We start from the raw sequence: 25,701 nt of genomic DNA, 5'->3' as shown, positions 1-25,701 counted from the left end.
GTTTTCATTTCCTAGGCTGCTTGAGCAAATACCAGGCAATAGCTTGGCTTAAACAATGGGAATTTACTTGCTTAGGATTTTGAGGCTAAAAGGAAATCCAAATCAAGGCATCCTCAAGGTGACACTTTCTCCCCCAGGACTGGCGCTCTGAGGCCGGCTGCCGGCGACCCCTAGCCCTGAGCTCCTCTGCCACACGGCAAGGCCCATGGCGGCCTCTCGTGGCCTCACCCTTCTCTTCTGGGTTCTGTGGATTTCAGCTTCTTGCTCCCATGGCCATCTCTCTCTGTCTCTCTGAGTGTCATTCTCTTATAAAGGACTCCAGTGATAGGAGTAAGTCCCATCCTGACTGAGCTGGGCCACACCTTAGCTGAAGTCACTTCATCAAAAAGGTCCCACTAACAATGGGTCCACACCCGCAGGAATGGGTTAAGTTTAAGACCATGTTTTCTGCGGTGCACCCAGCTTCAACCCACCGCAAGAGGCAACCGTGCCTCCTATTTCACTTCTGAAACGTGGGCCAGGCTGCCACGCATCCTCCACCCACAGCCACCCCTCTCCCCATCTCGGAGGGTTGGGGTGACTCCCCCTCTGGAGGCAAAATGCTTCACCTGTGCTCTGGCCCAAACCCTGCTGCAGAGCTTGTACTCCCCTGCCCCTGTGGCTTTGCGATGATGGGGCGCGAACACCATGGTTTCTGCTGCCTGCTCGCTCTCTCTCCCACCTTCCCTCCACCTCTTGCTGGTTGTTGATGGCACCAGAGATCCTGGTGGGAGGAGCAGAGAGGAGGACTGTGTGCAGCCAGTGGCCACAGCAGAGTTCCCGGGGCGGTGCAACAAGACAGGGACAAGCAAAGAGGAAAGGTGCAGGTGGATAGCCAGAGACGTGGGGGATCACTGGAACGCCCCGCAGCCGAGACTCACTCAAGCTTAGTCTAGGAGTCGACAGGCATGATGGGGGCTTTCCTGTGCACCCTGCTGTGCAGTTCCCCGGGCCTTGGAAATACCTCTGTAGTTCGGCTCTTCCCTCCCACATACTCATGTACATACACTCATATACACCCTGCTGTGCACGTGCCCAGGGCCTTGGAAATACCTCTGTGGTTCTACTCTTCTCTCTCATGGACTTCTAAGTTACCTAGTGATAGTATAAGGATACACAGGAAGATGCTCTAATGCCCCTTTGCCTCTGTGGTCGTGTCTGGTCAAGCAGGGAGGCCACGGCACTGAGAGCAGAACCAGAACGGATGCTCTGGCCCCAGGTTTCCTCCTGTCAACCCAGAATCAGTGTCTTCAACCCACCTGGGAACCTGCCACAAGGGCACGTTTTCAGGCTCCACCCAGACCCGCTGCAGCAGAAACTCTGCAATCTGGTGCACCCCAAAACTCAAAGACCACTGACCGAGGTTCTAGACCAGTCTGAAAACCAGATAAAGAAACCTGAAAGACACAGCCACAGTGGCTGAGTTGAAGTCTGGCCTCAGAAATCTTTCCTTTAACCACAGCATAGATTTCTGCACTCCACTGCTGAACGCTGCCGTGCACTCAGAGATTACTCAAATTTGTGTCGGCTGAGCAAAGTAGCACAGATGCTTCCTTGCTTCTTTTCCCCTGTAACTAAAACCAAGAATTTCTAGCTACAGGAAAAAATGAATCAGTTGTACTCCATCTCCCTTTCCCCTGCCCCAGCACGCTCCGGTAAATGGGCGACGTCCGCTTCTAGATGTACCACGTTTAGGAATATACTGATTCCTGGAGGAGAGTCAGACTCGAACTTGCACACACTTGCTGTGAGGCCTTGAGACCTTCCCAAGCCTCACTGTCGTTGCCCACAATATCAAGAACATCCCCATCTGCAGATGAAGAAGAGAGGCTTAAAGGCCACGAAACAACCCACTCGAGGTGACACGGCTGGTAAGTGACAGCTGGGAAAGCAACCCCGGGTGACCCGGCCCCACGCCCTCCGCCGCTGTCTGCCAAGGTCCACAGCCCCATCTCCCGCGGCTGTGATGGAGGCGAAGGAAGGAAGCACGGAGGAAGGCTGCAGCGCTTGGCACGTGCCGCACACTCAGTGAGATCAATCACTAGCTGTGCTGGTGCCATTGCTTCTCCTACCAGGCACCAAGACCCCGCAGGGCCACCCCACAGGCTGCCTTGATGCCCTCCAGCCACGGGCGTCTCTCCCGGAGCCACCAGGCCCCACTGCTCCCCCCTGTCCCCTGCAGGGTGCTCTGCCCCACGGGAAACAGGAGGGCCGTCGGGGCTCCTGCCCTCCACAGTTCTCTCCCTTTACCTGAGACCACGCGGTGGTGCCTTTATCAAGCAGGCACCTCAAGGGTTAAGCTCTACCTCTACCGGCCAGAGACAACACGACTCCGTGGAAAAGCCACAGTCACTTGACTTAACCTGTGAGATGTAGCTCCATTTTCAAAATTAAGGTTCCATAATAAATTACCAACTATGATCCTGCCACTGGATTATTTTATACCAGACATATTTAATATGCCTTACTAACTGCACTGTCAGGTAGATATTATTACAATAATATAGATTATTACAGATGAGAAACCTCAGATTGGAACAGATGAGAAACCTCAGATTGGAAATATTAAGTAATTTATATAAGGTTAGTTAATGTGAGGGTGGAGATACAAACTTGGGTCTATGGGACACCAAATCCAATGCTTTCAATGACTTCCTCTGAAATGTCCGGATGGTTTCACACAATCCAAATGACAGACAACTTGAAAGCGTGACATCATACCCTCATTTTTCTCAAACACTATGGAACCATAATGTTCCATCAACCAAAGTATTTCATCCCTCTCAGGTAATTTATTGTAAAAACAATCATAGGAGAGCATGAAATGGGGTCTTTTTATCGGCAGATCATCCATATTTAATCTTCAGGCACAAATTTCATCTTAAGCAGACTTTTTGCAAGCAGAAAACATTATGCATTTTCTTGTGTTTTGATGTTGGTGTTTTCCTCTGCAACCTTGTTGACAGGTGATGTCAGTGAAAACTCCTGGAAGATAAATCAAATCAAATAAAAGAGAGGATGATTCCAGAAGAAACCACATCAATTATTTAATTCTGCTTCTTCACTGTTCCTGTTGTCAGGTAGCTGCTACTGCAGGCAAAGATACTTCCAGCTGTTTCCAACAGTGGGCCTTGGAATTGCAGTGTTGTAAATGAGGAGGCTCATTAAAAATAAGAATCATTAAGGCAGATATTATTCAAAGGAAAGTTCATAAGCATTTATTTAAAATTAGATTCAGACAATCACAAGTATGAATTTGATTGGTATATTAAAATTAATAATTGCATGGATAACCTGTGTAGGAAAACTCTTTTAATATGAATCTTTGATGTCCTGCTATTAATGATAAGGATCCAGATCACCATAGCCATCATCTCCTCCTCCCTCCTCCCTCTAATGTTGATAATTAGTTTAGTGTTGGTTCAATCATATGAAATCAGCATTTTCGTAGGTCAAAAGAGGTCAAATATAGGCAGTTTTATCTGGTCCCACCTATTGTATATTTTGAATGTAAGTTACATAATATTCATAAATCTCTATTAGATGTCCATTTCCATTTCACTTTCTGTTGACTTCAGTGAGCTATAAATCTACTTTTACATTTCAAGTTTATAACATTTCCCATATGCTCAGTCACCACAATGTGGCCTACCACATTTTGTGTAAAGTTTGATTCTAAAATTGGAAACCAGTAGAAATCATTTGCACTGTGATAACCACATGGATACAGTTCACAGCTGAGCCAAGCACTGGACTGGAAATCGAGTCCCTTCGTACGGCTCCAGTGACATTCCTGATGGAATCAGCTTTGCTAATTCCTCTTGATTCTAAAACTCAAGACAGACCCATCTAATACTAAATACCTCAAAAGCAACATTTCTGTATCTGTGGTTCCAGGTGGTACAATGTAAACACTTTTGAAATGAAAAAGAATGAAATAAGAAATAGTTCAACTCATGCTTGACTGTAATAATGACAGTGGAAATTAAGAGGATCATAATAAGCAAGGGTGAATGTAATCAAGAATTGCAAGAATGCATTTTTATTTTATGCTAAATCTTTGCTGGCAGAAACAGGACTAGTCTTGGTGAGCAGAGAGGAGAAGCATGATGGGGAACCCAGCTGTTTGAATGAACACTGTAGATGAAAGCAAGTGATAAAAGCAATAAACTTTTTTTTTTTGTTTTGTTTGCTGTGAAAGTATGGGTAATAGCTTGTTTTTCTGTCTTATTTTTTCCTTTTTTAAAATAAAATGGTATAAAAGAAAAAATCGATAAGTTGGATTTCATCAAGATTAGAAAGGTTTGCTCTGTGAAAGATCCTGTTAAGGAGATGGAACGATAAGTGACAGGCTCGGGAACGTATTTGTAAACCACATATCTGACAAACAGCTAGCATGCAGAATACATGAGGAACTCTCAAATCTCAACTAAAACACTACTAGAGAAATGTGCAAAAGACATGAAGAAATATTTCACCCAAGAAGATATATATATATAGGTAGCAAATAAACAAGTGAAAAGATGTTCAGCCTTATTAGCCATTAGGGAAATGCAAGTTAAAACTACAATGAATGGAAGAATGGATAAAATTAAAAAAAAAAATAGTAAAAACACCAAATTCTGGTCAAGATGAGGAGCAAATGGATCACTCATACATTGCTGGTAATAATGTAAAACATTGCTCTGGAAAACAGTTCAGTATCTTTTAAAAAAACGTAACATGCAATTACCAAATGGCCCAATAATTATAGTTCTGGATATTTAACCCAGATAAATGAAACTTATGTTCATACCAAAACACATACACAAAGATTTACAGCAGCTCTACTGGTAATAGCAAAAAGCCTGGAGACATCCCAGATGTCCTTCAACAGGCAAATGGTTAGACAAACTGTGGTACATCCAACCTCATGGAATACCACTAAGTGACAAAAAGGAACAAACTATCGATAAATGCAGCAATTTGGATGAATCACAAGGGCATGGGGCTGAGTGGAAAAAAGTCAGTATCAAAACGTTACATGTTATGTGGTTTCATTTTATATAAAGTCCTCTAAATGACAATATTATGGAAATGGAAACAAGTTAGAGGTTGCCAGGGGTTATGGATGGTTGCCTAACCACCCTTCCCCCCTAAAAAAAGACAAGCAAAAATATAAATCAAGAGGCAGACCTTGGAGTAATCATGTTTAAAATACAGTTGAAAGAGAAAAGGAAAAGACTGGATGATCCTTTCTGAAATGACATTGATAAATAAGGAAAGAATGAAAAGCAAGGAGTGAGGACACTGAATTCTCCCAGATATTGTACACTTGGACTTAAATCCTGTCCTTAAAAAGTTAGTACTTCAGCAAGTGCTATAAAACATTTAAAAACTTGGAACCATGATGTCACACCTGCCAAGAAGCTAGAAACCAGACAATACTCAGCCATTTATATAGGTACATCAAGAGAATGCCTCAGATTTCAAACTTGCATTACAGCATAACTAAGAGGCTGAGTTTTGCAATTTAACCAACTTGGAATTAATGAAGGGCTGTACCACATAGTAATTAGGTGAACTTGAAAAGCTATTTAACTACTATAGCCTTAGTTTCCTCATCTGTAAAATGGGGATGGTGACAGTGGCCAGGACGCTAATAATAAAAGATAATGTAAGTAAACCGTTCGGCATTGGACCTACCATGGAGGAATTCTTATCAAATGTTAACACTCGTTACTTGCCTACTATTTTCAGAATAATATTAGAAAACCTAGTTATAGCCACTATCCAAGCACCTTAAACTTCTCATACTCTTAGTTGGTTGGAGTCTCAGAATCAGTAAAAGCTATCTAGCAACTTAACATGATAATTCTGTATTTGGGAGACTGCAATGTGAATTTAAGCTCCAATGCAGTACCACAAAGCAAGAAATTAGAAGACAGAACTGCAGAAGAAATATTATTTTGGGTGTGTGGTTCTTTACAATGCACTAAAGAAAACTTAACTTGGGAGGGGTAAGGCCCAGCTACTGAATTGCTTAAGGAGGATTTCGGTCATGATGGCTTTTAATGATGTAGTCACAGAATTATTCCTAAAAATTATGTACAGTGTACGTTTTCAGCCATCAGCAATTCAATATAAGTTCTGTATTTATACTGCTGTGACCACAGCAGTCTCCATGGAGCATCACGGCAGATCGAGAGGGCAGGAATGGGGAGGCAGGAGGTAGGAACACATGCAAGGGGGGAAGGTTTTCGGGTCCTCAGCCTCCTCCTTTGACCATAACATCCTCATCGCCTGTGAAAGCACATGGTCTTGGTAGAGGCAAGTCAAGGCAGGCAGAGGTTGGGGGAGGTCTCCACTCCCCCAAGAAGACCAGGAGTAGAGCACAGAGACCCTTCCCACATCTGGGGAAAGAGGGGTGTGCTTAGGAGACAACAGAACGGCAGCTGTAACTGAAGGCATTATCCAAGAAAGCCTTCCAGCAGGAGAGGTGGTTTAAGAGGAGAGGCTCTTGGTCATTACTAATCAAGAGAAAAAAGTTGCACATATAGGGTATGTGGATAAGAAAGAAAGGACTTAAATCAGGAAGAATTAAGGACTAAAGCACCTGCTTTTTACACATCTGTGGGGAAGTGAGATGTCCCTTTTGGGCGAGCTGAGACACCTCAACATGTGCTCTTTCTCCACGGACTGGCTGGATTGTCGTGGATGTAGATTACAGCACAAAACTCCCCCACATGGCTCCCCTCCCTCCAAAACACCAGGAGATGGCCCAGGTCCCACAGTGCCCCCCGCGAGGGCTGGGAGCACCACAGTTGGATGGAGTCCACTGGCGTCCTGGGCAGGTGGCTGGTGTGCCGCCAGGAGGGTCACGGAATTGGTAGGAAGGCAGCTCGGGGGAGGTGAGGCCCTGGATCAGCAGGTCTTCAGCTCGTCCACGCTGTTATCCCAACAGACATGGAGGTGGGTGGCCTCAGGTTGGTGGACAAGTTCTCCACTGGAACAAGCCTGGCTTCAGGGGGTCGGGGCACACGATGTGGACTCTCATTAACCCCTCCCCATGGCGGTAGATGCAGGGCCGAGGGCCACGGCCACAAGCAAGGCACCAGAGTTTGCTTCGGGGGACAGGTTAGGAGCGCCAGCCCAAGGGACAGATGTGGGTCTCTCTTCTGGGAGAGCATCAGCAAGCACTGGGTCTAGAACTCAATCAAACTGCTCACTATCCACCAAGCAAACCCAAATGACCTTTCACCCAGCCCATGTGCCAGGGACTCATTGCCCTTACAGCCAGTTCTAACCTGGAAGGGGCTGTGGAAAGGGCTTGGATTTCCTGGCTCTATCGTGTTCATCATGCACCGGAGAACTCACTTCATCAAGCCAGAGCTGGACCCAGTGAAGGCTGGGTCTGGGTGGGGAAGGCAGCAGGGCCTCATCCACTCCTGCATCCCTTCTGTGCAGGTTAAAATTACAACGAGGTCCCTTTCAGAAGAGCGGAAGGCAAGTGACCCACATCCCACACAGGTTAACCAGGGTCCGGTGTGGATCATGTGAAAACAGCAAGGAAATACCTTAGTCACATGACGCAATGACTCTGAAGATAAAATCAGAGCCACTGTCTCGTGGGCAGAACTGGACGGAGTCTTGAGTTATCTGCTGTGCATCAGTGGAGATTACTCAGAAAACCACAGGCCTGCAAAAATTTCACCTCGGTGACACAGGGGTCAAGTTGCTATTGCATCATACTGTCTGTACTTTTTGTTCAATTAATAATGTGTTTGGTATTCAAGTAAGAAAGAACTACTACAACTACTAGTCTGAACCCAATTACAAATATTCTGTGCCAGCTTAATAGGGTTTTATTTTGAATTTATCATTACATATGAAATGGCTTTAAAATGGTTGTTAAGTTCCTGATGTCAAAGACTTGATAATTTAGCAGGAAAAACCTTTCTGTGCCAATTATAAAAAAATTCACAGAATAAAGATTCCAACACTCATTTGCAGTTGCTATACTCATCTTTCTAAGGGTCTATTATATATCTATTGTGTCGTTTGAGTATAATCTCTTTAGCTAAAGCATTCTGACTAAATACATCGGTGCTCAAGACAAAATAAAAAACAGAGGGACCAAGGCTTCTGACTGATGGAATAGCATGTAGTAGACTCACACTCTTCCTAAAAACAATTAGTAAAGCTGGATTGGTATAAACAAACAGGAAAACTAACAAACCTCTGCCTAAAGAAGAGTAGGAGGGCCAACTAGGACTTAAGGAGCCAATATTCCAGGCCCTGGAACCACAGGGAGGTGGGATGACTTTCTAGAGACCACCTACTCCTCAAGGCATTTGCTAACCAGAATGCAAGGCCCCAGCTCCTGGAGAGAAGGGGGGCTCAGGGGCATGAGTGCCACACTTGGCAGCTCTTCTCTCAAAGCATTTGCTAAAACTTTAAGATTTGCAGGGAAAGAAATGACACTTAACAGAAAGCTACTGAAAATTGGAGCAGAGCATTCAGCAATCTCTCTGAAAGTGATCAGACAAAATTCATTATTCAGGAAATTCAAGGAGAAGCGGTCTTATTAAATAGCCAAGGCTCTCAGAGCCAGGATGTCTACAATATGGAACCGGGTAAACTAGGGGTGCACGGAGTTTTACAAAGCTGAGAATTAGCCTCCAGCCAGCTCAGTCTGTGACAGGATTAAAATGATTTACTCCCCTCCCATCTGCCTGCCAAAGTACATGGTACATCCTCTCTGGGAGAAGAAAACATCATCTAAAGCTACTATAATTTTTGTTATTCATTGTTAAACTTTTAATAAAAAGGTATGAGGCATTCAGAACAAATGAACAGAAAAAGAGACTGACAAATAATCCTGTTATTGGAGTCATCAGCTTTAAGCTAAATGTAATTTAAAACCAAATGCAATTAACATATTCAAGAAATTAGTTGGAAAAAAAACAGATAATTTTATGAGGGAACTTAAATTCATGAAAAATAATCAAATTGAAATTCTGGAAGTGAAAAGTTAAATAATTGAAATTAAGAACTCAATAAATGAGTTGGACAGTAAATGAGACCTTGTAAAAGAGATGATTCATGAACTGGAAGGTAGGGCAATATAAAGATATCCAGATTATATCCGAGACAGCACATTGACTGCAAAAAAAAAATAAATAAATAAAAAATAAAAAATAAAAAAAAAAGAAATAGAAAAAAAAAGAATATTAACAATATGGTACAGAATGAAAAGGTATAAACAGTTGTAATCAGAGGCTTTCAAGGGGAGAGAAAGGAAAGTGTAAAACTATATTTGAAGAGATAATGACCAAGAATTTTCCAGAACTAATGAAATATACTAAGCCATATTTAAGAAATGTTCCAAACTCCAAGCAGTCTAAAAACAAAGCATATCATCTAGATACATTATAACAAAGCTCTTGGGAAAAAAAAAAAGAGTAAGGGAAAACATAAAAGCCACAAAATATAAAAAACACATTGTCTTCAAAGGAACAACAATTAGATGTACAGCTGACTTCTCCACAGAAACAATGGAAGTCAAAGTCAGTTGAAGAGTACACTTAAAGTACAAAAGAACACAATTTACAACCTAAAACTGGTTAGTTAGAGAATTTTAGGTTGTAAATTGTGTTCTTTTGTACTTTAACTGTACAAAAAATTCTCTAACCAATGAAAATGTATTTAAAAGTGAGTGAAGTTAAAAGAACATTTTCATTTGAAGAAAAACTGAAAACTGTATTGTAGACATCCTCACACTGAAGAATATACTAAAGGGAGGTCTTCATACCTGGCATGGTGATGCTTAAAAGAAGAGAACATCAGAAAGCAGCACATACGGGATTTGGAATTACAAAAATGAAAAGAAAAAAAAACTAAATGAGGAGACAAAAGAAACTAATAATTGCTGTTAAAAATTTGAAAATAAATCCTAACCAACTCAGGTCAAAAAATAAAAATAAAATGCATGTGTATCTGTGTGCAAAAATGTATTTTCTTATAAAGACAAATATACTATCCCTCTGATTTATTTCCACCTACTCTAGAATAAAAGACAACACTTTAAAAACATCAGACATTCAGATAAATATTTTGTATTGGTTGGTATTACATTTGTATCTCAAGTAATTGGCAAACACTTTAAAAAATCTGTTAAGTGTTTTAGGAAAATAAACTGCAAGTATTTATTGCATGAGTTGAAATACAAATGTTAAACTGTTCATAAAATGATTAATTATAGTTACCAACATCACTAAAATCATCTTAAGTATTTCGCTGTTTCATTCAAGGTATTTGACAATATTCATATAGCAAATGCTTCTGTTATTTTTCCTTTGGGTTATACTGAGCACTCAGTTTAGGGTAAAACTTCAAAATGCCTGAAACCTGGGCTCTACGATGCAATGATTTTGCCTGCACAACCCAACGATTTTCTTAAGAATGAAAGCTCACTGCATTGTGCCCTTTCGCACACACCAAGGGAGAAAAAAGTAATCTGAAATCTCCTCCCTCAAAATCCTTTGTTTAAGCTCTTCTTGATTAAAAAAAAAAAATAGATTAGGAAAAACTTCTATCTCTAGCCTAAAGGAAATAAAAGAAAGTAGTAATGGGATTTCAACAGAAGTTGTCATTCAACAGAGATTACAAGTAAATCTCACCATGTATGCACAACCTCACCTCCCTTTTATAGACTTTAGAACACCTCTCATTACACTTGCCACCTACATATGGAAATAGCCTGGTCTGGGTGATACAGTAGGATCTGCGGATTTATATATGGAAACAGAGTGATAAACCTCCAAGTCATGACGGGGCAGCCTTCAGCCTAGGACCAGTTGGACAGCTGAAGACTCCCATCTGCAGAGAAAGGACTGTCCAGTGTGCCAGTAGCAGACTCACCGTATGTCACACTGGAAACCACCAAATGGCATATGGAGTGCTCAGAGCTGTCTTTTGATGCACTTGTGCATCCATTCCATCATGATGAAAATAACCAAAATAAATCCTGGCAGATGCTGAAACACTCCTAAAGTCAACGAGTTCCAATGCATTTTAGGAGTAGAGAATCTCATTAATCATTAAATATTTGACCTATAATCCTTTTATATTTTTATAGTTGAGAGATTTTATTTTGACTCTGGACACCAACAGCATGATAGGAATGAACGTAGCTCAGCATTCAGATAACATTCTTTAAATAAACAGAAATAAATCAGGGTTATAGTTTCAAATATAAATAGGATATTAAACAATAGACCATTTCAAACACTCAATTGGTTTACTTTCATTCAATTGGGGTCTCTCTCAGCTTTATATTTACTTTGTAGATATTTACATATTTTTAAAATTCAGACCCTGCTATTTCCATTGCAGCAATATAAAAACCTAGTAATAAATTATTTAATATAAATATTAAATATATTTAAATACATTAGCAAGTTCTTTTGTAAGTTCCATTCTTAATTGTCCATTGTTAAACTCTATAGAATGTGAAGCAGTTCTTATTCTTCAAGTTAAAATTGTTGATATTTTATACTATAGAAATAATTAATTATCATAAGTACTATTATAATAAAATGTTATTCACTGAAGCTTTTTTTATTCATGAAAGAGCAAAATCATTTGCTGGTTCACTTTGTTCCAGGAACGTGCTGGAATGCTAGATGAGAATATGCAGTTGAGCTCTCCAAGTAGCTTGCACATTACAAATCAAAATGTTAAGCTGTGAGGTTAAAATGAACCAGATAAGCAAATAAGTCTTCTCCCTCTGCCAACATTTTCTTTTTATACAGCACACACAAAGGGCCATATCTTTAAACTTTCTTCCTCCTTAATTTCAGAGGTTCTCGGAGGTTTAGAGGTAGGCTGTCTGTTTATTTCACAGAGTGACTCAGAAAGGAAAAATAATCTGGCAAAGAGCAGGTATCCCTAGGACCTAAAAATGTTTTAAAGAAAGATGAATGTAGCTAGTCTGGTCCCTTTTTTGTTCCCCAAATTTAGGACCATTTGAAAGATTTCCTGTTTCTAGGTCTGTCTTAAGTGCATCAATACATTTTCAGCTGCAGACAGAGGAACCTTCTAGAAAACACTAGCACTGGGCACCGAGAACTCCTGGATGACTCTAAAATGCATCCACCCTTCCAAGAATCTCTCATCCCAAGCAAAGGGGTTGGGCAGTGTCGATCATGGCCACCAGCTCCTCTGCTCCAGGAGAGGTAACTTCTTTGATGTCCTCTCATCTGGTCAATAAACAGATACTGAAAAAGGGGGTCGAGCGTCTACTCAACCACCAATGCATGCATTTGTTGCATTTGTCCATTCAAGACAAACATATTAGATACTGATCACACCAGTTCTGTGAAAATGAAAATTGAAAAGCAGTGTGCTATGAGCTATGACCCTGGGGTACACAGGGCACTAGCTGATGTCTTCTTTCTCTACTCCCATTTGGACATAAAGTACACTAAAAATGCAGCAGAGTAACTGAACACTTTTCATAAACCTTGATTCATAACAATTCTGCTCTCAATGCAGTAAAATGAAAAAAATTCAGGCCACCCACAATGGGTAGCCACCATGTACTGTCAAGTCTTTGATATGAACTCTCAATTTAATTTTCCAAAGACAATCACTTCAAAGAAGTTGCTGGCTGTCTTTGGTTCAGTCCGCATACCTGAGAAAAACTCGTATCTGTCCTCTTTCAACTCTACCACAACTCTCCTGGCGTGAGGGAACAAAAACCCTCCCTTAAGAACTCAGTACAGCACGATTTAAACTAAAGCACAAGAATAGCTGGATATATAGATCCTGTGAAAATGAGCACTATGGAATAACCAGTTGCCTGGAAGTTAGGTCCACCGAGTAGCAGTGGATGAATTACTTTCATAACATAGGAAATAATACAGTACTCAATATATCACGTGCATGCATTAGTACTGTAAGTTGCTTCATTATATAAATAAATATGCTACAACCAACCATGTATGGTATTAGAAAACTATGGAATAAAATAATGTTTGGTTACAGAAGCAAAGCAAAAATAGTGGAATCATTCTAGAATCACTATTGTTTTTAGAACCCACATCAATATTCAAGGTTATAGTGAACAACAAGGGAATCAATCGATTGGCATTGATTGTTGAATACAACCTATATTTTCTCAGGGGTTATGCCTGATTTTCGTATCAAAAAAATTGAAACCCGTACCCAATCTTTGGAAGTTGTTAAACTGTAGCTGTTGTTTTTACAGTATCACAAGTGAATTCTAAGGTCATTAATGCTTTGCTTCCAGAGCTTTTCTACACTCTGACATTTGATTAAGAACCCTGGCTTACGGTGTTTGTATCAAGCACTCATACATACACACACACACACACACACACACATATATATATATACACACACACGCACACACATACATATTAGAGAGTTTTCTGTACCTTCTGTATCTTACTTACGAAAAGTAAATTTGAAATACATTCTTAGTAGTTCTCAACCTTGCAATAAATTGTGCAACTTTAAAAAATATTGATACCTGGGCCCTTTCTCCCAGAGGTTCGGAGTTAGTTAATTTGGAGTGGGGTCATTTTGGAGGTTTCATGAAATTTTCCCCAGATGATGCTAAAGTGCTACCAGATGAGGATTTCAGAGGATTAAAGAGCTTCAACAGGAGGAATGCTAATGTCCTCTCATTCACATTTCAACCAACCACATTCCTCTTTAATATTTATTAAATAAATACTTAACCCAACAATTCAGTTACAAATGTGCAAATTTTTTGAGCATCCTCTGGGTTTCTTAATGGAGTTTACTGCCTAGTTCAGGGACAATTCTCGACCCATGTTTAAGGACAAATGCAGCGGGGCTCTGCTGGTATTTATACTTGGAGAACCTGAAGACATGAAGGAAATTTTCCGGGAGGCAATAAAATTGAGCTAGGCTTTAAAGGCTTGAGGGACATCTTGACAGGAAAGTAAAAGTCATTCTAGACAGAGGGAGCTTTTTTCAGCAAACACAACAGAGATGAAGAGTTTACCCATGTGCCACTCATTTATTCATTCAGTTATTCATTTACTCATATTCAACAGATATTATTGAATGGAGACCCTTTTTAGTGCTAATCTTTGTAATAGCATTACATAATTCAAATAAATTATTCTTTCAATTTCAATGTCAACAAGTTTTTGGGTATAATCATGTCAGTTTCAAATGCAGGTATATGTTTTTAAAAAAATAGCATGGTAAATTTGCTAAAATTTGCCAAGAGTTGATAGATATCTTGGAAGTGGTATTGAAAAGAGAGCCCCTCTCATTTAATACCAGGGGCTCTAAAAATAATTAAACATTTAAACTTTCAGATAGAATTAAGACAAAAAACCTTGTCTAGAAATAGTACATGATATTAGTAAGATGCATGTCTCAACATGACCACGTTTTTATGAGTTATTTTATTAACAGCCTGCCAATGTTCTGAAACTTTGAATGAGAACTTTTTTATTTAGAAATTCTAATATGAAAAGAAATATATAAACAGTCTTGAATTTTATCCATGAAAATAAAGTTTTTATTTTGCACATTTATTGTGTCTATATACAAGAGTAAGGAAGGAAATATTTTGAGAACCAGCCTGATGTGAGTAGCTTGTGTCCCCGTCTGTTTAAACACGGATGGAACTCGAGTTCAGAGCTGCTGCAAATTATATCCTTGTGATGGGAACAGCTGCTTATGTATTTGAGACAATAAAGAAATAAGTAGCTGTAAGAAACCAAAGAATATATGCATCTTGCTAAGAGATGGCTAATTTTCTTTTAGAAAGCACATGAAGTAAAAAGAGCATGGGCTTTGGAATCAAGTAAACATGGGTTCAAATCCTGACTCTACCATGAAGCACTTTTGTGATTTTTGAAAATTTAATCATTTTCTGGTTTTAAAAATGTGATAATATTACTTAAACCTCAAAGTAGAATGAGGATAAAAATGAGAAAACATTTTTTTTCGGTTCCTAACCTTGTGCCTGGCGTATTAAGTACCCATAAGCACTGCCTCCTCCCTTTTCTTTTCTTTCATTCATGATAGTTTCTGTTTTTCTCTCTTAAGTAAACTTCATCTCTATGGCATTTGTTTGAAGAAATTACTGATAGTGGCTTTTTCAACATATTTCAAAAATATAATAGAATATAATGAATACATAGCTGATTCATTTTATTGCACTTCCGTTTCTCAAAAAGAATACAATGTACTAGATAAAGCTACAAGGCATATTTTTAAGTTAATTTTTCAATTAACATTTAATTTTATGTGAAAAGCTGCCCCCATGTGTCATCTGTTGCCCCTTAAGAACCCATTACTCTGTCACGCTGCTATATGACAAAGAAAAGATTTACTGTAAAGGGGATAAAGCATGCATGCACTGATATTAACAGGCCATCATGTACCGTTCATTTACAAAGCACAGCAAGTACTGAAACCATCGTCTTTCAGCTATTTAAGTGAAACTGAACCTTCAGAGATGCTATTTGGGGCTTTTTTTTTTTAAATTTAATTAAAAAGATCACTTCATTTCCTGAAGAGTTTGTGGAAGGATGCAGTTTTAAGTTAAATATATTTGAAATGTGTGAGTCTTTAAATTTCAGTTTCCCAGAGCAATGAGTTCTTTTCCCAAATGTATGTTTTTTTCACCATGGAGTTGTTTGGTTTGTACAAAAGTCTCAAAAATCAGGGAGGTCTTAGGGCTGATGATACAGACATAGCTGTGATGTTATAACCCTGATCAAAATAGTCCCAAATCCCTTCAAATACTGAGATCTCAATATATCTGAGAGGGTTAGGAGTAGAAAACACACCGAGAGGAAAGATAGTTCTATAACAACTCTTCCTCAGAACTAGATAGAAGCAAATGCCCAATTGAAGTTGGGTTAAATTGCACAAGTTTTTGTGTTGTTTTGGGGAAATGGTACATAAATTTGCTGAAAGTACAAGGTTTTCATTTTGAGCTGCCTCCTCAACCTCATTTTTAATGAGAACCAACATGCCTAGGTGATTTTTTTAAAAATAGGTATTAAAGAGATAAATAATGCTAGTTTTGGTTTGGTCCAAAAATACAATTTAGAAAGGCAAGATGCATGTTAGAATCTGATCTCATGAAATATTTGGCAATGATTTTGGAAAAAGGTGATTTAATAGTTGATTATATCTTTCCTTCACCTAATCCTTTTTCAAAAATAAAACAATCATATGTTCATAAGAAAATATTCAGTTCACAGTCTTACTGCCATAGCCATTATTTACATTTCTCATTTATCTATCTTAATTTACAAAATACCTCTTCTCCTTGAGCACTGATATTCACAATATTAACTGTTGAGCCAGTGTGTGAATCTATTTTGTTCTGATGCATGCACTGATTAGGAAAGGGAGATTGTTTCAGATTTGAGCTGTTGAATGTCACGAAGATAATCTACACTGCCATCATCATCCCTCAATTAAACATGCAGGTACAAAAATATGACAGAATATTTCCAACAACATATTTCTGATATAATTGTTTTAGTTCAGTGGAGTTAAAATCAACACAATTTAAAAGAGCTTACTATACTTCAATATACACTTAATCACATTTTTAATAGGGTAATCTGATAGCATTTGATTAGACAATCAGATATTTTTATTTTATATCAAAAAAATTTAACACATTGATTAAACATTGTTTCTATCTTTCATCTATACTTCATGGTCTGCAATTTTTGTAAGCCTCATTTTTCCAAATAGGAAAGTTTTAATACTATCCACTTCCTTGAAATGTTGACCAACACAGCCATTCAAATATTGGTGGGTGTCCCTATGTTACTTTCCAATTTCTCATGGGTCAAAATGGTGTAATAGCTTATCAAACACATGCGGGTTGTTTTGTTTGTTTGTTTTTGCTTCTGTTTACTAAATTTAGACTTTGGACCAGATAACATTTTAGTCCTTTGAATGTCTATAGCCATCTATGAAGCATTGAGAGAGTTTAAAATGTGTGTAATGAATAAGATACTCAAATTTCCTCTAATTAGAAAGAATTTTAAAAATGCTTCTGGAGTTTTCCATTTACGTAAAGTATGAGTTGATGAAGGGTATCTGATATGGAACTTTGGTCTCTTAGTATGTTAATAACCCAAATTGTCCTAAATTCACCTAAAATTTTAATTTTCTCATAGTCTTCTCTATGCATTTTGATCCTGACCTTTCATAAATAAATGCAATAAAAAAATGAACAATATAAAAATCACAAAATTTTAAAGCTCGAAAGTCGTGGAAATCAATTTCACATCTTATAGATTTGAGGATGAACATTAAACTGAAAATTATCTTGCTTTTCAAGACCAGAGATTTTTCAGAAACACTGCCAATGTCTGACAGGTTTTATTAAAGAGATACAATTCTCGTATCTGTCTGGGTTAAATCCTTGCTTGAATGAATGCCCATGTTCCTTTAAGTTCTTTCCAAAAAGAGGAAGAACTTTTCTAAATTTATGAATACAAACCCTCTCCTTTCTTATCTAACCACCTGTCTATCTCACCATCTACTCATTCACTCAGTGACATTAAGCACCTCTTATGCATCAACCTCCTCAACCCGTTGGTGTTTCTTTTGGTCCTGGACTTCTCCGGGCAGAGACCCAGCTGTTGGCTACTTGCTCCTGGAGCTCAGCACAGGGCCTGGGCTCTGACCCGTGGGAAGGCTGCCCAGCCCAGCCTGGGGCCTCGCTCATAATCCATGCAAGTGGCTTCCTTCTTTCTACCTGTTCTAATCTGGTCATCCTTTATTAGTCCAGGATACTTGCATGAAATACTTTGATAAAGCCTGTTTAACTTCTACCGATGTGCTGATTTCCATTAATGAATCTGTTCATTCATGAATATACCTTTTAAAGTGTTTCTTTAAAAATGTCTTATTGAATTTTGATTCTAATTTCTGAAGTACTTGACATCTCTATACCTTATGGTTTTCTCCTTAAAGACAAAGTGTGTGTGTGTGTGGGGGGGGTGTCCATGGTCCAGTGAATAAAAGTAGGTATTACAAATACATGTGCAATACAAGTTTAAATAGCGAACCACACCACAGTGATGAAGATTTCAATGTTTTCACATACCCACCCACTCTTACTCTAATTCAGACTTCTGCTTAAAAAAAAAAAAAAAGACCTCAAGGTAACCTTTTGTTCTTAAAGAATTTGTAATACGTTTTTGCGTTGGGATTTCTGTGATAGGAGAGCCAGAAATTTTATGAGCCCTGGAAGATTTTCTTCAGTTCTAAATTTCTTTGTAATAAAACAAATAAACCTGCTGCTACGTTACTGCTTCTGCCTCCTCCCACTCCTTGGCTTGGTGCTCACTCCTCAGGCAACCTGCTGCATTTGGGAGCTGTGGAATTTAACTGGGAAGGGCCTCCCGGAGAAACCCTGGGGAAGGGACGGGCAGTGAATGCACCACCGTGAACGCAGACGAGATAAGGGCTCCCTTTTCCAGCGCCTCCCTCCCCAGTATGCTCGGGTCCGCATCACAGAAGGGGGACCCGGGCGCCCAGGGAATCCCAGCGAACGGCCTGAGCAGCAAGGAAGGTCAGTGGCTTCATCGGAATCTCGGTCGCCAGGCAAACTGGGAATCCCTATTCTGGGTCCAGGAACACGGTATAAAAGTGCTTCTGCGTCTTGACAGAGAACGAAAATGACGCAGAGTGCAACTGACCACTTGCTTCTCTTTATGCCCCCAGTTTAGGTTCCAGGGAGCCCGGGACTCGGTAAGAGGCACTCCGGGGCGACCACAATCTCCATTTTCCCCAAAGGCAAACAAGGCTAAAAACAGCTCGGTGCCCAGCACCAGGGCAGGCTGCAGCTGCTTGTTTACCATATAAGTCACCCTGGGGGCTCGCTCCTCGCCCGCTCCCCTGCTTTAAGGCTGGGTGCGGCCACAGGGGCACCAGCATCCGCGGACCTGCGCTCAGCCCGGGGCCATCACCCAACCCTCCCGAGCCCGGAGGCGCAACCCAGCGGCGGGAGCCCGCGGAACCCCCAGCCCCCGGGGACGTGCGCCACCCAGGAGGGAGCCGGCTTCCCAGCAGCCGGAGAAACTTAACGCAGGTCCCGGAAAGGAGGCGACGCGCAGCAACTCGCAGGCGCACCCCCTGTACCTGGAAAGTTGCCGTCCTCCGGGTGAAGAGCGATCAGATCCGGGCGCGGGCGGCGTGGCGGCCACGCGGGCTGCGAGGTCGCCCGGCCACTGGCTCGGGCATTTCCTCAGGCGCCGCCGAGTTTGGGAGCATTCCGAGGAAAACGCACGAAGCCGGAGCCCACGCAGCTGGCACGCAACTGGGCGGAGTGAGGATGCTCGGCGCGCGGAGCCGGGGGAGGCGGGGAGGGGCGGCCGGGGAGCGGGAGGCGAGCGCGGGGGGCGGAGAAGCTCGCCCCGGGCCCCCGCACCCCGCCCGCCCGATCCCTGCCGACAAAGTTAGAGTTCCCACGGCGGGTCGCACCCCGCTCTCCCGCCCGGGCGGCTGCCGGCTGGGAGTCCGCGTACACCTCGCTCGGGAGGGACCGCGGGAGGATGCGCGCCCCACGCAGCGCTCACCCGAGAGCGGGACGGCTCCCGCGCACCGGGCAGGGGCTGGGGCTCTGTCGCCCGCTGAGCCGCCCCGGCTGCTCTCGCAGTTCCTCCGCCTCCCGGGCCAGTGGAGCCGGCGAGATCGCCGAGGACCAGCCGGTGCTCAGTCCGGCCGGTGGCGAGACCCCAGCCCACCGGCCCAGTGGACCGGAGCCCCACGCACCTCCGGGCGCCGGGGACTCTGCGGGGAGGCGGGGCCCCTGTACGCACCCGGGCCGGGCTCCGGAACGTCAGGCTCCCACCCCGGTACAAAAGTTCCGACGCGCAAAGTACCCCACCCCACCCCACCGCTCCCAAAGCCGCTTCCACTCGCGCTCCGCGGGCTGCCGGCACCCTCTCGCCCGGCCTCGAGGGGTCAGACTCGGCCTGCGAGAGCGGAGGACGCGGGCAGCCGCGAGGGGCAACAGTGAGACGGTCGCGCAGGAGACAGGCTGAGCCCCTAGCTTCACCCGCGCCCCCACGCAGCTCGGTCTCTCAGCCCGCCACCGGGACTCTGTAAGCGCCCACCCCTCAGGACCCTCGGTGGGGCCCGCCTGGGAGACACGAAGCTCCGGGGTCGCAGGTGGGTCGTGTGCGCGTTGTGGGGTGTGTGTGTGTGTGTGTGCGCGCGCGCGCGCGCGCATTATGTGTGCACGTGTGTGTGTGCATTGTGTGTACGCGTTGTGCGTGAGTGTTGCACGTTGTGTGCGTGTGCGCGCATTGTGTGTGTGCATTGTGTGTGTGAGCGCGTGTGGTTAAGTGTTGAGCGTTGAGTGTGCGTGTGCGCGCATCGTGTGTGTGCATTGTGTGTGTGCGCGTGAGCGCGCGCTTCGGGCAGAGCACGGAGATTTCAAGGTACAAGTTACCTCTTGGCCAGTCTTTCTGGGATTCACACAGGAATGTATGATCCAAGTGCGGAGAGAAAACAGATATATTGGCAAAGTTGACAATAACTTACTGGTGTAGTTGCGACGCGGCTGTCCCCAGCTTGTCACTCACGATGCGTGGTTGGTGGAGACCCCATTACTCATAAAATTCCTGGAGGGTCCATTGGTAGCGCAGAGAGCCGCGTCCGCGCGGACTCCTAGCCAGGGAAGACCCAATCGCGGCTCTCCATTTCTGCTAGATTTCCTTTGTTTCCCGAAAACCCCGGGGGGACAGCGTCGCAGCAGAGGCGCGCCCAGCCTCGCGCCTGTGCCAACGGTGGGTGGCCGCCCCTCTCCCCGTCTGGGCCGCGCCGTGCCCGCTGCCACGAGAACCGGGTCCTCCGTGGCATGTTTCCCAAGCCAACCAAGGGTAAGTGGGCGGCCGGCACCACACATAGGCCCCAAAGCGCAAAATTAAAGAATTTCCCTCTTGGCTCTTTTATTTTCCCAGTATAACTCACTTGGGTTGAGTTGGGGGAGTTGAGAGAACATTGCTAGCATTACCCACTGGGTGGTCGCCTTAAAAAACAATCGCTTTTCTTATTCTTTTATTTCTCTTTCTCCCTGACTTACTGCTCTTCTCCTGATTTATCCCCACCCCCCACCCCCGCCTCCAGCCCCCCGCCCCCAGCCTTGAGCCATAGTCTACATTTCTAGGCGCTTCCTCTAGGCCAGCCCCTCCAAGATACTGAAGCCCACCCGGGGCAAACCGGGTTCCTATACTGCCTTCCAGAAAACAGACAACAAAAGGAACCAGATCTCTCTTTATTCTTTACCACAAAAGTACATAAACATCTTTAAATGGTCCTTTAATTTCCTTAATGTAATAGCTAGTTGTAATAAAATAGGCAAGAACTCATCTATCTGTAGATATCATAATGGATTTTAAATAAATTCAAGTCTATCTATTGTATGCAAATACAACTGTTAATATTTTTGTTTCTTCATGAAGTACCCAATTTTCCCATTAATAATCAGTAAAGTATTTTAATATCTAAGAAATATGAAATGAAGCTAAAATGTAAAATGTATTGACATGATGTTTGTTTCCCAGCCTTATAAATAAAAGGCACCATATTATGTTTGAGTGTGTCTTTAAAAGGGAACCTCTAGTAATGACTTTATAATGCATTAAAAATACATGGGAAGGGACCTGGGCCGATGGCAACAGTTACACATTGATTAGACCTTATGAACTTCACTTTGCTACTTTTGTATCTGTACCAAATTAAATAACCCCTCCTGCCTCTATCGCAGTAGTTTCTTTATAGCCAATGCCATCTCTGTCATGATGTTGGTGAGAGATATTTTATCTATTTCCTGAATTTGGTATTTTCCTCATATGAAAAGAACCTATGAATCTACAATAAATCAAATCAGAAAGGAACAGTGAGGAAGATGTTATACATCTCACAGCATCTGAATGGGCTCTGTTCCCAGAAGAATGTTCTATTGATCACTGAGCCTTGTTTTCAGCAGTTTCCAGTGATTATCGATTGCTTATCTCATGCCAGCTACAACATGATTAGCAATTACAGGAAAATTATTTGAAATCTATTGAAACAAACCAGTAAACTGCATATTATACATTTATTAGTGATAGGAAGGGGAGTTTTGTTTTGTTACAGTTTGAAAATACAAACCTGGCATCATGCCACAAACCTGCACACCACTTAAAATGCAATTCATTGAAGTCAAAGAAAATTATGATAGAATGTCATATGCTTAGATATGAAACATTTTTAGTAATTTATTCAAGAAAATAAGAAAGCACTGTTATGAAATTACTGAAGAGCTAATGGCAGTAAAACAATTCTCAGTAATGAGTATTCATAGCTAAAATATACCATGGACGTGAAATTATCTTTGTTGTAGGAATTACAACTTGCAGCTTACTTCTAAACATTGCCCTTGCACTTAGGAGCTGATGTGCTTTATAAAGTCCTTTCCAGAAGCGGCTGATCCTCAACTTTGAGACCATGCCAGGCAGACCGATGTTGGAGAGACTCGGTTCTGCAGCCGTGCGCCGGTGACAGTTTCCGTGAAGCTGACGCATCTGTGTAGAATGATGCCACATGAGTTGGCATTTTGGGGTCTCAGCCTTGACTGACTCTGAAGCCCCCTGCCCTGCCTCCCGCTGTGTAACCAGGACTCTGCCTTCTGCAGGGGGCTCTTCCAGGGCCCCTCCGTGCCGTGCCGTGGCCAGAGTGCCCCTTGGACACAGCGCCCGCTCCAAGCCCTGGCGCCTCCTGCTTGGCCATCATTTGCTTTGATCCAATCCGCACCGAACATGCTACACTCAGAGCTCTTTACCTGTTTTTTTCTCTTATTTAATATTTGCTAAGTCACCAAATTTTCTTCAAAACTTTAATGAATCATTATATATTTCTATGAAATATTAAAGTGTTTCTCAAATCTTGGAAATTTGTGTTGCTTTTACACTATTTTTCCCAATTGTAAGACTTGGTTGAGAGCCTTTGGACATTGCTTTTGGTCTGCATCCCTGACTATATCCTCAGAAGACCTTCCTGGAACTAGAGCCACTGGGTCAAAGGGTACACACATTTTAAAGCTCACTGGAATATGTTATATTTCCCCAAAGATTTTAGCACCCAAAGAAGCTGGTTTTATTGATCTCTCATCAACACAGGCATAAATAATATTTTTCCTCCTCTTCTCTTTCTTTAGTATCACTTCCTTTGGGGGAAAAAGCAGCATCTCAGTTTAATGAGTTTTATTACTAGCAAATGTGACTTTTATGTTTATGGTTTTTAATGCTTTTGTTATTTGTTTATTTCTTGTGAGTTGATACACTTTTTTCAATACTTATAGGGGTTTTAGTGCTCTTTTTCCCCATACGATTTGTAATAGTTCTTAAAATATTATGAAGATTAATCCCCTACCATATGCATGGTAGATATTTCTCAGTTTTTATTTATTGTTGAGTTTGGGGGCTGATGTTTTAAAATAGCTTTATTTCTTCTATACAGTGAGCCATCTTATTTTCCATGAGTCATTTCTTTATTTTTTAATTCAGTTTTATAGAGATATATATTCACATACCACACAATCATCCATAGTGTACAATTAACTGTTCATGGTACCATCTTATAGTTGTGCATTCATCACCCCAATCTATTTTTGAACATTTTCCTTATACCAGAAAGAATCAGAATCAGAATTAAAAATAAAAATAAAAAAAGAACACCCAAATCACACCCCCCCCATCCCACTCTATTTTTCATTTGGGCTTTTGTCCCTGTTTTTCTATTCATCCATACATACACTGGATAAAGGGAGTGTGATCCATAGGGTTTTCACAATCACACTGTCACCCCTTGTAAGCTAAATTGTTATACAATCGTCTTCGAGAGTCAAGGCTACTGGGTTGGAGTTTGGTAGTTTCAGATATTTACTTCTAGCTATTCCAATACATTAAAACCTAAAAATTGTTACCTATATGGTGCATAAGAATGCCCACCAGAGTGACCTCTCAACTCCATTTGGAATCTTGCAGCCACTGAAGCTTTATTTTGTTTCATCTCACATCCCCCTTTTGGTCAAGAAGATGTTCTCAATCCCATGTTGCTGGGTGCAGATTCATCCCTGGGAGTCATATCCTGCATTGCCAGGGAGATTTACGCCCCTGGGAGTCAGGTCCCATGTAGAGGGGAGGGCAGTGAGATCACCTGTCAAGGTGGCTCAGTTAGAGAGAGAGGGCCACATCTGAGCAACAAAGAGGCACTCAGGGGGAGACTCTTAGACACAACTGTAAGCAGATTTAGCCCATGAGTCTTTTCTTTTAGTATTTTAATGTCCCTTTAGTCTTTTCCCTCCTGTGTTCAAATATTTTTTTTCAAGCATTTTAAAATTGATTTCATATTTTATGGAATTGTTCAGTCATTAATTTTGACACCCTGGATTGGCATTCATCAGACAAGCATTTAAAGTGTGCCAAGAGCGAGACACTAGGCTCCGTGCTCAGTATCCATGAGCACAGCCTCCAAGAGCCTGCCCTTGCGCAGCTCATACTTTGGGGAAGACAAATGAAGAACAGTAAATACATTAAATCACTAAATTATTTATGATATTAGAGAGTGATTAAAAGGACACGGTAAGGGGAATCGGAAGGGCTGGTGGGGGGAGACGGCAATGGTGGCTGCGACATAAACAAGCCGTGAGGACAGCCTTCACTCGCACGAAGACATCTGAGCAAAGCCTTGGAGGTGGGTCAGCCAGGACTAAGGGGCCTGGTGAGAGCGCACCCGATACTGTGGAGAGTGGGCAAGGAGGGGGGTGCCATCGCTGGATGGTGGGGAGGGGCCGAGGAAAACAGGAATCCCGATTTGCAGACCACCGGAAGGGTTTTGGTTATGCTGAGCAGGGCCTTGGGATCAGAGGAGTAACACGATCTGACTTAGGCTTTAAAGGATTATTCCGGCTGCCATGTTGAGAATGGACAGCAGACGAGGGAGGCTCGGATGGAAGCTCGGAGACCCATTGGCAGCTGTGCAGAAAAGCCAGGACGTGTAAGAAGTAGAGACTGATTTGAGATAAGGCTGCAGGGCCAACAGAATTTTCCTGTTTGCAAGTGGGAGGTGAGAAAGAAGAATTGAGGAGGGCATTAGTTCCCTAGGGTTGCCATAACAAAGCATCACAAATTAGGTGGCTGGAAACCACAGAGTTCTGGAGGCTGGGGGTCTGGAGTTGAGGGGTCCACACAGGTGCACTCCCTCTGATGGCTCCTTCCAGACTCTTCCAGCTCCTGGAGTGGCTGGCGGTCCTTGGGTTCCTTGGCTTGTAGCCTCATCACTCCGGTCTCTGGCTCTACTGGCACAAGCATTCTCCGTCTCTCTCCCTCTGTCCAAATTTCCCTCTTCTTATAGAGACCCCAGTGATGGCCCACCCTACCCCAGTGTGACCCCATTGTCAGAGGATTACCTCTGCAAAGAGACTATTTCAAATAAGGCCACAGCACAGGGTCTGGGTGGACATGAATTTTGGGGAGACACGTTGAAACTCAGTACAGACGGCAATGAGATTTTTTGTTTGAATAATTAGCTGATTCTCAGGAAATGATCTTCTGAGATGAAAATAGGGGATGGGCATGTTTA

General features: G+C 42.3%; 1 protein-coding gene across 2 annotated transcripts in view; it reads right to left on the bottom strand.

The window, feature by feature from the left end:
- TRPC4 (transient receptor potential cation channel subfamily C member 4) overlaps positions 1-19,912 on the bottom strand; it is a 233,831-nt gene extending 213,919 nt beyond the window's left edge. For both annotated transcript variants that reach the window (XM_037800477.1, XM_037800479.1), the window contains exon 1: positions 19,213-19,912. The gene's annotated coding sequence lies outside the window, so the exon portion shown is untranslated. The remainder of the gene's footprint in view (positions 1-19,212) is intronic.
- Positions 19,913-25,701: the final 5,789 nt, after the last annotated feature.

This window comes from Choloepus didactylus, chromosome 12 (assembly GCF_015220235.1).
Source record: "Choloepus didactylus isolate mChoDid1 chromosome 12, mChoDid1.pri, whole genome shotgun sequence".
Taxonomy (NCBI): Eukaryota; Metazoa; Chordata; class Mammalia; order Pilosa; family Megalonychidae; genus Choloepus; species Choloepus didactylus.
The sequence above is the reverse complement of the archived record's forward strand: the minus strand, read 5'-3'. Positions and strand labels throughout refer to the sequence as shown.